Raw genomic sequence first — 11685 nt, 5'->3', positions numbered from 1 at the left:
AAGGGGCTGAAAGAAGAACAGAGCGAAGGTTGTTACTAAGGGTGCTGAGGAGAAGAAAGAGAGGAAGGGTTGTTTACTAAGGGGCTGAGAGAAGAACGAGAGGAAGGTTGTTACTAAGGGGCTGAGAGGCAGAAAGAGCATGTAACTAGACAAGAGATGTTACTAAGGGGCTGAGAGAAAGAACAGAGAGGAAGGGTTGTTACTTAAGGGGCTGAGAGAGACAAGTGGAATACTAGAAGAGAGGAAGGGTTGTTACTAAGGGGCTGAGAGAAGAAACAGAGAGGAAGGGTTGTTATAAGGGGCTGAGAGAAGAACAGAGAGAAACAGACGATGTTACTAAGGGCTGAGAGAAGAACAGAGAGGAAGGTTGTTACTAAGGGGCTGAGAGAAGAACAAGAGAGGAAGGGTTGTTACTAAAGGGGCTGAGCAGAAGAACAGAGATGGACAAGCGGTTTTACTAAAGGGGTAGGAGCAGAGAGAGGAAGGTCTAAGCGGGAAGAGAGAAGCGAGAGACGAACGGTTGTTTACTAAAGGAGACTGAGAGAAAGAACAGAGAGACAGAGATGTTACTAAGGCGGCTAGAGAGAAGAACAGAGAGGGAAGGGTTGTTACTAAGGGGCTGAGAGAAGAACAAAGAGGAGAGAAGGGTTGTTACTAAGGGCTGAGAGAAGAACAGAGAGGGAGGGTTGTTACTAAGAGGGCTGAGAGAAGAACAGAGAGGAAAGGGTGTTACTAAGGGGCTGAGAGAAGAACAGAGAGGAAGGGTTGTTACTAAGGGGCTGAGAGAAGCTAGAGAGGAAGGATTGTTACTAAGGGCGAGGAGAGAAGAACAGAGAGGAAGGTTTTTACTAAGGGGCTGAGAGAAGCTAGAGAGGAAGGTTGTTACTAAGTGGGCTGAGAGAAGAACAGAGAGGAAGGGTTGTTACTAAGGGGCTGAGAGAAGCTAGAGAGGAGGGTTGTTACTAAGGGGGCTGAGGAGAAGAACAGAGAACAGAGATGTTATAAGGGCTGAGAGAAGCTAGAGAGATATATGGGTTACTGAAGGAGCTGAGAGAAGCTAGAGAGATATATGGGTTACTGAAGGAGCTGAGAGAAGTTAGAGAGATATATGGGTATGAAGTAGCTGAGAGATAGTTGAGAGATATATGTGTTACGAGAGCTGAGAGAAGCTAGAGAGATATATGGGTTACTCTGAAGAGCTGAGAGAGCTAGAAGAGATTATGGTTACTGAAGGCACTGAGAGATAAGAGATTATGGTGTTACTGAAGGAGTGAGAGAAGCTAGAGATATGGTGTTACGAAGGAGTAGAAGCTATAGAGATATATGGGTTTCTGAAGGAGCTGAGAGAAGCTAGAGATATATGGGTTACTGAAGGAGCTGAGAGAAGCATAGAGATATATGGGATTACGGAGGAGGCTGAGAGAAGCTAGAGAATATATGGGTTACTGAAGGAGCTGAGAGAAGCTAGAGATATATGGGTTACTAAATGAGCTGAGAGAAGCTAGAGAGATATGGGTTACTTAAGAATGAGCTGAGAGAAGCTAGAGAGATATGCGAGTGTACTGAAGGAGTTTGAGGAGAAGCTAGAGAGATAATGGGTTACTAAATGAGCTGAGAGAAGCTAGAGAAGATATTGGGTTACTAAATGAGCTGAGAGAAGCTAGAGAGATATGGGTTACTAAATGAAGCCAGAGATATATGGTTACTGAAGGAGCTGAGAGAAGCTAGAGAGATATGGGTTACTAATGAAGCTAGAGAATATATGGGTTTACTGAAGGATCTGAGAGAAGCTAGGAGAGATATATGGGTTACTTATGAAGCTGAGCGAGGAAACAGATTATGATTACTAACAATAGAGATAAGCATAAATATATACGAAAGTATGTGGACACACCTTCAAATGAATGGATATGGTATTTCAGGACATCATATTCTGACAGGTGTTTATAAAAATCAGCACAAGGTCATGCAAATCTCCATAGACAAACATTGGCCTTAGTGAAGAGTCAGTGACTTTCAACGTGGCACCGTCATTGGATAACACTTCCCAACAAGTCAGTTCATCCAATTTCTGCCTGCTAGAGCGCCCGGTCAACTGTAATGCTGTTATTGTGAAGTGAAAACGTTAGGAGCAGCAACGCGTCAGCGCGAAGTGGTAGCACACAAGCTCACAGAACGGGACCAGCGAGTCTGAAGCGCGTGACGTGTAATAATCTGTCCTCGGTTTCAACATTCATACCGGGATTTCCAAACTGGTCTGGAAGCAACGTCGCACAATAACTGTTCATTTGAGCTTCATGAAATGGGTTTCCATGGTCGAGCAGCCGCACACAAGCCTAAATCACCATGTGCAATGCCAAGCGTCGGCTGGAGTGGTGTTAAAGCAGATGCCAGAAGAATGCTACCTGCCCAATGCATAGTGCAACTGTAATGTTGGTGGAAGAGGAATAATGGTCTGGGGCTGTTTTCATGGTTTAGGCCCCTTAGTTCCAGTGAAGGTAAAATCTTAACGCTACAGCATACAATTACATTCTAGACGGTTCTGTGCTCACATTTGTTGGCAACAGTTTGGGGAAGGCCCTTTCTGTTTCAGCATTTAAGCAGCAGTGTTCCAACATCTAGTGGAAAGCCTTCCAGAAGAGTGCGAGGCTGTTATAGCAGCAATTGTTCCAACATCTAGTGGACAAGCCTTCCAGAAGAGTGGATGCTGTTGTTACAAGACAATGTTCCAACATTAGTGGAAAGCTTCCCAGAAGAGTGGAGGCGTTATATGGCAGCAATGTTCCAACATCTATTGGAAAGCTTCCCAGAAGAGTGGAGGCTGTTATAGCAGCAATGTTCTCAACACTCTAGTGGAAAGCCTTCCATAAGAGTGGAGGCTGTTATAGCAGCAATGTTCCAACATTCTAGTGGAAAGCCTTCCCAGAAGAGTGGAGGCTGTTATAGCAGCAATGTTCCAACATCTAGTGGAAAGCCTTCCAGAAGAGTGGAGGCTGTTATAGCAGCAATGTTCCAACATCTAGTTGGAAAAGCCTTCCCAGAAGAGTGGAGGCTGTTATAGCAGCAAAGGGGACCAACTCATATTAAGCACATGATTTTGGAACTGAGATGATCGACGCAGCAGGATGTCATATACTTTTTGGTCATGTAGTGTATAAGGAGAGAAAACTAAAGGTCTACTGTGATAGTATAGACACTGTGTATCTACGAAAGGCTGGCGGATACATTGTGGTCCTTCGAACCGGCACACACACCAACACCACACACCACCACACACACAACACAGAACACACACACCACACACACAACGCACCACACACACCACACACACACACACACAACAAACACAACACACACACACAAGCTCCTCTCACCGTGAACGTGTCAGGGTATCCTCTCCACATAGAACACAGTCTCGTCAGTCTGGAGGTGAGCAGTCCGCTGTCCCTCCTGCCTCCACCATCGGCCTTGGTCATCCTGGTCTCCGAAGTCATGAGCATCTGACCGTACTGAAGGATTCTATAGAGAGAGGAAGAGAGGAAGAGGAAAGAGACAGAGAGAGACAGAGAGAGAAGAGAGAGACATAGAGAGAAGAGCAGTAGACAGAGAGACGGAAGAGAGAGAGAGAGGAGACAGAGAGAGGAAGAGAGAGGAAGAGAGAGACAGAGAGAGAGAGAGAGAGAGAGAGAGGAAGGAGAGGAAGAGAGAGGAATAGAGAGACAGAGAGAGGAAGAGAAGAGAGGAGAGACAGAGAAGAGAGAGAGAGAGAGGAGAGAGAGAGAGAGAGAGAGAGAGACGAAAGGAGAGAGAAGAGACAGACGCAGAGACAGACAGACAGACAGACAGACAACAGACAGGAAAGGGCCTTCCCCAAACTGTTGCCACAAAGTTGGAAGCACAGAACCGTCTAGAATGTAATTGTATGCTGTAGCGTTAAGATTTACCTTCACTGGAACTAAGGGGCCTAAACCATGAAAAACAGCCCCAGACCATTATTCCTCTTCCACCAAACATTACAGTTGGCACTATGCATTGGGCAGGTAGCATTCTTCTGGCATCTGCTTTACACCACTCCAGCCGACGCTTGGCATTGCACATGGTGATGTTAGGCTTGTGTGCGGCTGCTCGACCATGGAAACCCATTTCATGAAGCTCCAAATGAACAGTTATTGTGCCGACGTTGCTTCCAGACGCAGTTTGGAAATCGGTAGTGAATGTTGAAACCGAGGACAGATTATTTTTTACACGTCACGCGCTTCAGCACTCGCTGGTCCCGTTCTGTGAGCTTGTGTGGCCTACCACTTCGCGGCTGAGCCGTTGCTGCTCCTAGACGTTTCCACTTCACAATAACAGCACTTACAGTTGACCGGGGCGGCTCTAGCAGGGCAGAAATTGGATGAACTGACTTGTTGGGAAGGTGTTATCCAATGACGGTGCCACGTTGAAAGTCACTGAGCTCTTCASTAAGGCCAATGTTTGTCTATGGAGATTGCATGACTGTGTGCTCGATTTTATACACCTGTCAGCAATATGTGTCCTGAAATAGCCATATCCATTCATTTGAAGGTGTGTCCACATACTTTCGTATATATTTAGTGTATCTCTATTGTTAGTAACTCATAGATCTGTTTCCTCGCTCAGCTTCATAAGTAACCCATATATCTCTCTAGCTTCTCTCAGATCCTTCAGTAACCCATATATCTCTAGCTTCATTTAGTAACCCATATCTCTCTAGCTTCTCTCAGCTCCTTCAGTAACCCATATATCTCTGGCTTCATTTAGTAACCCATATCTCTCTAGCTTCTCTCAGCTCATTTAGTAACCCATATCTCTCTAGCTTCTCTCAGCTCATTTAGTAACCCATATCTCTCTAGCTTCTCTCAGCTCCTTCAGTAACCCATATCTCTCTAGCTTCTCTCAGCTCATTTAGTAACCCATATCTCTCTAGCTTCTCTCAGCTCATTTAGTAACCCATATATCTCTAGCTTCTCTCAGCTCCTTCAGTAACCCATATATCTCTCTAGCTTCTCTCAGCTCCTTCAGTAACCCATATATCTCTATAGCTTCTCTCAGCTCCTTCAGTAACCCATATATCTCTAGCTTCTCTCAGCTCCCTTCAGTAACCCATATATCTCTTACGTCTCTCAGCCTAACCCATTCTCTTAAGTAACCCCAATATATCTCTCTAGTCTTCAGCTCTTCCGACCCATATACTCCCTCTACTTCTTCTAGCTCCTCAGTAACCAATATCTCTCACTCTCTCAGCCCTCATAACCCATATCTCTCTACTTCTCTCAGCCTTCAGTAACCATATATCTCTCTAGCTTCTCTCAGCTCCTTCAGTAAACCCATATATCTCTTCTAGCTTCTCTCAGCCCTTAGTAACATCCTTCTCTCTTTCTTCTCTCAGCCCCTTAGTAACAACCCTCCTCTCTGCTCTCAGCCCCTTAGTAACAACCTTCCTCTCTGTCTTCTCTCAGCCCCTTAGTAACAACCTTCCTCTCTGTTCTTCTCTCAGCCCCTTAGTAAAACCTTCCTCTCTGTTCTTCTCTCAGCCCTTAGTAACAACCCTCCTCTCTGCTTCTCTCAGCCCCTTAGTAACAACCCTTCCTCTCTGTTCTTCTCTCAGCCCCTTAGTAACACCCTTCCTCTCTGTTCTTCTCTCAGCCCTCTAGTAACAACTCCTCTCTGTTCTTCTCTCAGCCCCTTAGTAACAACCCTTCTCTCTCTGTTCTTCTCTCAGCCCCTTAGTAACAACCCTCCTCTCTGTTCTTCTCTCAGCCCCTTAGTAACATCCTCTGTCTCTCTGTTCTCTCTCAGCCCTTAGTAACAACCCTTCCTCTCTGTTCTTCTCTCACCCTAGTACAACCCTTCTTTGTTCTCTCTCAGCCCCTTAGTAACAACCTTCTCTCTGTTCTTCTCTCAGCCCTTATAACAACCTTCTCTCTGTTCTCTCTCAGCCCCTAGTAACACTCTGTCCTCTGTTCTTCCTCAGCCCCTTAGTAACAACCTTCCTCTCTTTCTTCTCTCAGCCCCTAACAACCCTTCCTCTCTTCTTCTCTCAGCCCCTTAGTAACAACCCTTCCTCTCTGTTCTTCTCTCAGCCCCTTAGTAACATCTCCTCTCTGTTCTTCTCTCAGCCCCTTAGTAACAACCCTTCTCTCTGTTTCTTCTTCAGCCCCTTAGTAACAACCTCTGTCTCTCTGTTCTTCTCTCAGCCCTTAGTAACAACCTTCCCTCTGTCTTCTCTCAGCCCCTTAGAACAACCCTTCCTCCTCGTTCTCTCTCACCCCTAGAACAACCCTTCCTCTCTGTTTCTCCAGCCCCTTAGTAACATCTCTTCTCTTTTCTCTCAGCCCCTATAACATCTCTCTCGCTTTCTTCTCTCAGCCCCTTAAGTAACAACCCTTCCTCTCGTTCTTCTCTCAGCCCCTTAGTAACATCTCGGTCTCTCTGTTCTTCTCTCAGCCCCTTAGTAACAACCCTTCCTCTCTGTTCTTCTCTCAGCCCCTTAGTAACAACCCTCCTCTCTGTTCTTCTCTCAGCCCCCTCTCCAGCTCCAGCTGCCCAACTTCAAGGGCTGTATTGAGCTGGAGACCCTGAATGAGGAGGTGCTCAGTCTCTATAACTTTGAGAACACCTTCCAACTCAACACCACCAAGGAGAAACCATGTGGAAGGTGGGACCATTAGGCGACCGCTACGTCTTATCTCTATGGCTGGAGCGCTCAGCACTGAATACTAACATGAGCCACAAACCGCCGTGTGTTGACTTCTGTATCTGGGAGTTAAAGTTTATATCCCCTATTAAAAAGATCAACATTTATAGAATTATTATGATCTTATCATTTGACGTCTATGGCCTAATTCACGGTCAGCTAGAAAAACCCATGTTACAAAGCATTTGACACAAAAAATGTKTATGAATTGTCTGTGAATATTGTGATGTTGTTAGGCGTGTTAGTGACGTGTTTTTTCTCCGTCCGTCAGAACTAAGCCGGTGTTGACCCAGCAGTGGGTGAACGACGCGGCCTACTTTGACGGGACGGGTTATGCTGAGGTCACCTTGAAGGAGGAAACGGGGAAGATGCAGCGCTTTGAACAGGAAGTTAAACTGATGAGTCACAACGGCATCTTGCTCATGCTCCTCAGCCAGGTCAGAGGTCATACTACTGCTGCTGGGGTTTATGTCTCACGATCACTATACTGGCATGAAAATGTATTTTCTCAGTGTTTAGCACTGGATATGACAGGATTAACAGGGGCAGCAGGGTAGCCTAGTGGTTAGAGCAGGGTAGCCTAGTGGTTAGAGCAGGTAGCCTAGTGGTTAGAGCAGGTAGCCTAGTGGTTAGAGCAGGTAGCCTAGTGGTTAGAGCGTTGGACTTGTAACCGGAAGGTTGCAAGATTGAATCCCCCGAGCTGACAAGGTCAAAATCTGTCGTTATGCCCCTGAACAAGGCAGTTAACCCACTGTTCCTAGGCCATCAATGAAAATAAGAATTTGTTCTTAACTGACTTGCCTAGTTAAATAAAGATATAATAAATAAAACAAATTTAAACTGTTATGTCCCAGAGGGAAAACCTTTCTTAGACACACAATACTGCTGTATACAAAAGAACTGCTGTGTACCATAGTATTACACTATACTGTAACTACAGACTGTTAACACTGGGGCCTGATTTAGTTGGACACTGCCCGTCATGGATTTAAAAGCATTGGATTGGTGTAACCATGCGAGAAAGTTTGCTACTGCTCACTTCAAGGGAAAGTAGTCAGGACTTAGCCAGTGTATTGATGCCTGTTGCTTCCTGTTTTAACCTGTCTGTGTATTGATGCCCTGTAGCTTCCTGTTTTAACCTGTCTGTGTATTGATGCCCTGTAGCTTCTGTTTAAACCTGGTCTGTGTATTGAATTCCTGTTGCTTCCTGTTTAACCTGTCTGTGTATTGATGCCTGTAGCTTCTGTTTTAAACTGTCTGTGTATTGATGCCTGTGCTTCTGTTTTAACCTGTCTGTGTATTGATGTCCTGTTGCTTCCTGTTTTTAACCTGTCTGTGTATTGATGCCTGTAGCTTCCCTGTTTTAACCTTGTCTGTGTTATTGATGTCCTGTTGCTTCCTGTTTTACCTGTTTGTATTGATGTCCTGTTGCTTCCCTGTTTTTAACCTGTCTGTGTATTGATGCCCTGTAGCTTCCTGTTTTAACTCTGTCTGTGTATTGATGCCCTGTAGCTTCCTGTTTTAACCTGTCTGTGTATTGATGTCCTGTTGCTTCCCTGTTTTAACCTGTCTGTGTATTGATGTCCTGTGCTTCCTGTTTTAACCTGTCTGTGTATTGATGTCCTGTTGCTTCCTGTTTAACCTGTCTGTGTAGTGATGCCTGTAGCTTCCTGTTTTAACCTGTCTGTGTAGTGATGCCCTGTAGCTCCTGTTTAACCTGTCTGTGTATTGATGTCCTGTTGCTTCCTGTTTTAACCTGTCTGTGTATTGATGTCCTGTTGCTTCCTGTTTTAACCTGTTGTGTATTGATGTCCTGTTGCTTCCTGTTTTAACCTGTCTGTGTAGTGATGCCCTGTAGCTTCCTGTTTTAACCTGTCTGTGTATGATGCCCTGTAGCTCCTGTTTTAACTGTCTGTTATTGATGCCCTGTAGCTTCCTGTTTTACCTGTCTGTGTATTGATGCCTGTAGCTTCCTGTTTTAACCGTCTGTGTATTGATGTCCTGTAGCTTCCTGTTTAACCTGTCTGTGTATTGAGTTCCTGTTGCTTCTGTTTTAACCTGTCTGTGTATTGATGCCCTGTAGCTTCCTGTTTTAACCTTCGTGTATTGATCCTGTAGCTCCTGTTTAACCTGTCTGTGTATTGATGTCCTGTTGCTTCCTGTTTAACCTGTCTGTGATGTCCTGTAGCTTCCTTTTAACCTGTCTGTTATGATCCGTGCTCCTGTTTAACCTGTCTGTGTATTTGACCCCATCAGGAGAAGTTCCTGAGCTTGCGGTGCGTCAGGGACGTCTCAGGGTCTACTATGACGTCACTGGTTCTCTACAGGAGCTGGAGCCTAAAGACCCAGACTCCCCTTACCTCAAGATCAGCGACGCTGAACCCAAATCTGTAAGAAACATTATACTGTTTATACTGTAGCCAGTGTTAAAGCTGGCAATATGTCACTTTTGGGTTGACCTGACAGAAATGTGAGTTATAGATCTGTTATTCTCATTGAAAGCAAGTCTAAGAAGCGGTAGATGTGTTCTATGTGCGATATTTCTATGCTTCCCGTTCTTAAGTTTATTTTACTTTACTTTAAGTAATAAAGTTGTAAAGTTTGGTGTTTGTGTTGTAAGTTACAGTGTGACTGTTACGTTCAGTGTTTGTGTTGTAAGTTACAGTGTGACTGTTACGTTCAGGTGTGTTGAGTACGTAGTGTTAGGTGTTGTGTTGTAAGTTACAGTGTGACTGTCGTTCAGGTGTTTGTGTTGTAAGTTCAGTGTGACTGTTACGTTCAGGTGTTTGTGTTGTAAGTTACTGTGTACTGTTACGTTCAGGTGTTTGTGTGTAAGTTACGTGTGACTGTACGTTCAGGTGTTTGTGTTGTAATTACAGTGTGACTGTTACGTTCAGGTGTTTGTGTGTAAGTTACAGTGTGACTGTTACGTTCAGGTGTTTGTGTTGTAAGTTACAGTGTGACTGTTACGTTCAGGTGTTTGTGTTTGTAAGTTACACTTTTTGTTTTTTTTGTTGACTGTACGTTCAGGTGTTTGTGTTGTAAGTTACTCTGTGACTGTTACGTTCAGGTGTTTGTGTTGTTGTAAGTTACTGTGTGACTGTTACGTTCAGGTTTTGTGTTGTAAGTTACTGTGTGACGTTACGTCAGGTGTTTGTGTTGTAAAGTTACTTCTGGACTGTGTACGTTCAGGTGTGTGTTCCTGTGTGACTGTTTCGTTCGGGTGTTTGTGTTCTTGTGTGACTGTTACGTCAGGTGTTTGTGTTCCTGTGACTGTTACACTCGGTGTTTGTGTTCTTGTGTGACTGTTACGTTCAGGTGTTTGTGTTCCTGTGTGACTGTTACACTCGGTGTTTGTGTTCCTGTGTGACTGTTACACTCGGGTGTTTGTGTTCCTGTGTGACTGTTACACTCGGGTGTTTGTGTTCCTGTGTGACTGTTTCGTTCGGTGTTTTGTGTTCCTGTGTGACTGTTACACTCGGGTGTTTGTGTTCCTGTGTGACTGTTCTCGGTGTTGTGTTCCTGTAGTTGGAGATCATCCTCCTCTACGATACGACTACGCGGTTGTGGTGAGGAACAACCGCCAAACCTGCTCAAACTACGTCTTCACCACGCCCCTGCCGCGCTTCGAAGCCAGCTACTACCTGGCTGGTGTACCAGAGGACAAGATGCCTGAAAAGTTAGACACATGCACACATACAGTACCAGTCTAAAGTTTGGACAGACCTACTCATTCCAGGGTTTTTCTTTATTTTGACTATTTTCTATATTGTAGAATAATAGTGAAGACATCAAAACTATGAAATAACACATATGGAAACATGTAGTAACAAAAAAAAGTGTTAAACAAATCTAAATATATTTTATATTTGAGATTCTTCAAAGTAGCCACCCTTTGCCTTGATGAAAGCTTTGCACACTCTTGGCATTCTCTAAACTATCTTCACCTGCAATGCTTTTCCAACAGTCTTGAAGGAGTTCCCACATATGTTGAGCACTTGTTGGCTGTTTTTCCTTCAACACTTTTCCTTTGAGTCATTGTCCTGTTGAAAAACAAATGATAGTCCCATTAAGCGCAAACCTACAATGTAGAAAATTAGTAGGTGTGTCCAAACCTTTGACTGGTACTGTACATGCACACACACACAGGAACGCAGGAACTTAAGCACGCACACACAGACACACACACACACAGGAACACAGGAACACACACACACAGGAACACAGGAACACAAGCAAACACACACACACTAACAGTTTCTTAACATCCTCTCTAAGAATGGCATAAACATAATAATATTGTATTTTTCTCCCTCCACCCAGCCTGAAGGGCCTGTTCCCTCGCCAGGGCTCTCTGAAGGGCTGTTTTAGGAACGTCAAGGCCATGAATTCTCACATCGACCTGAAGAGGATGGCCAGCTCTGGGGTCAGCTACGGCTGTGCCAACGACCTACTGGTTAGTGTACACACACATATACACTACCGTTCGAAAAGAGTTTTGGGGGGTGCCTTTAAGGGGCCTCCGTAGCTCCGTGTACTGCAAGACATTAGAAAAATGTCCTTGTTTACCCTGAAAGGAAAAAGCACTTTTTTTAGTTACGTCATAGTAAGACCCTGAACGTCCCTGTTTCCATTAACTGAAATAACTCGAAATTGATCAGAATACAGTGTTGCCGCACCGTCAAGCTCAGGATGACTCTACCTCTCTGATGGTTAATGGGTGTCAAATACACAGACAGTTTAAAAACAGGAAGCCTACAGGACATCCAATACACAGACAGGTTTAAAACAGGATGAAACTATGCTTGGGTTAACGACTGGGGAGCATAAACGAAACTTACACAGGATCATGGTCTTAATGTAAAAAACAAGGATTATACGTACAACCAGATAGGAGGCGCATTCTAACAGAACACAGGAGGAACCAGTTAAAACCCACAAGGTTAAATCACGCTTACAGGACACCA

The 11685-nt window shown here is 44.6% G+C and overlaps 1 pseudogene; it reads left to right on the top strand.

Annotated features, from left to right (window-relative positions):
- LOC112071131 (laminin subunit alpha-5-like) overlaps positions 1 to 11685 on the top strand; it is a 95750-nt pseudogene that overhangs the window by 64257 nt on the left and 19808 nt on the right.

This window comes from Salvelinus sp. IW2-2015, unplaced genomic scaffold, assembly GCF_002910315.2.
Source record: "Salvelinus sp. IW2-2015 unplaced genomic scaffold, ASM291031v2 Un_scaffold1526, whole genome shotgun sequence".
NCBI classification, from domain to species: domain Eukaryota; kingdom Metazoa; phylum Chordata; class Actinopteri; order Salmoniformes; family Salmonidae; genus Salvelinus; species Salvelinus sp. IW2-2015.
Note: the sequence above shows the minus strand (reverse complement) of the source record. Positions and strands in the feature narration are given on the sequence as shown.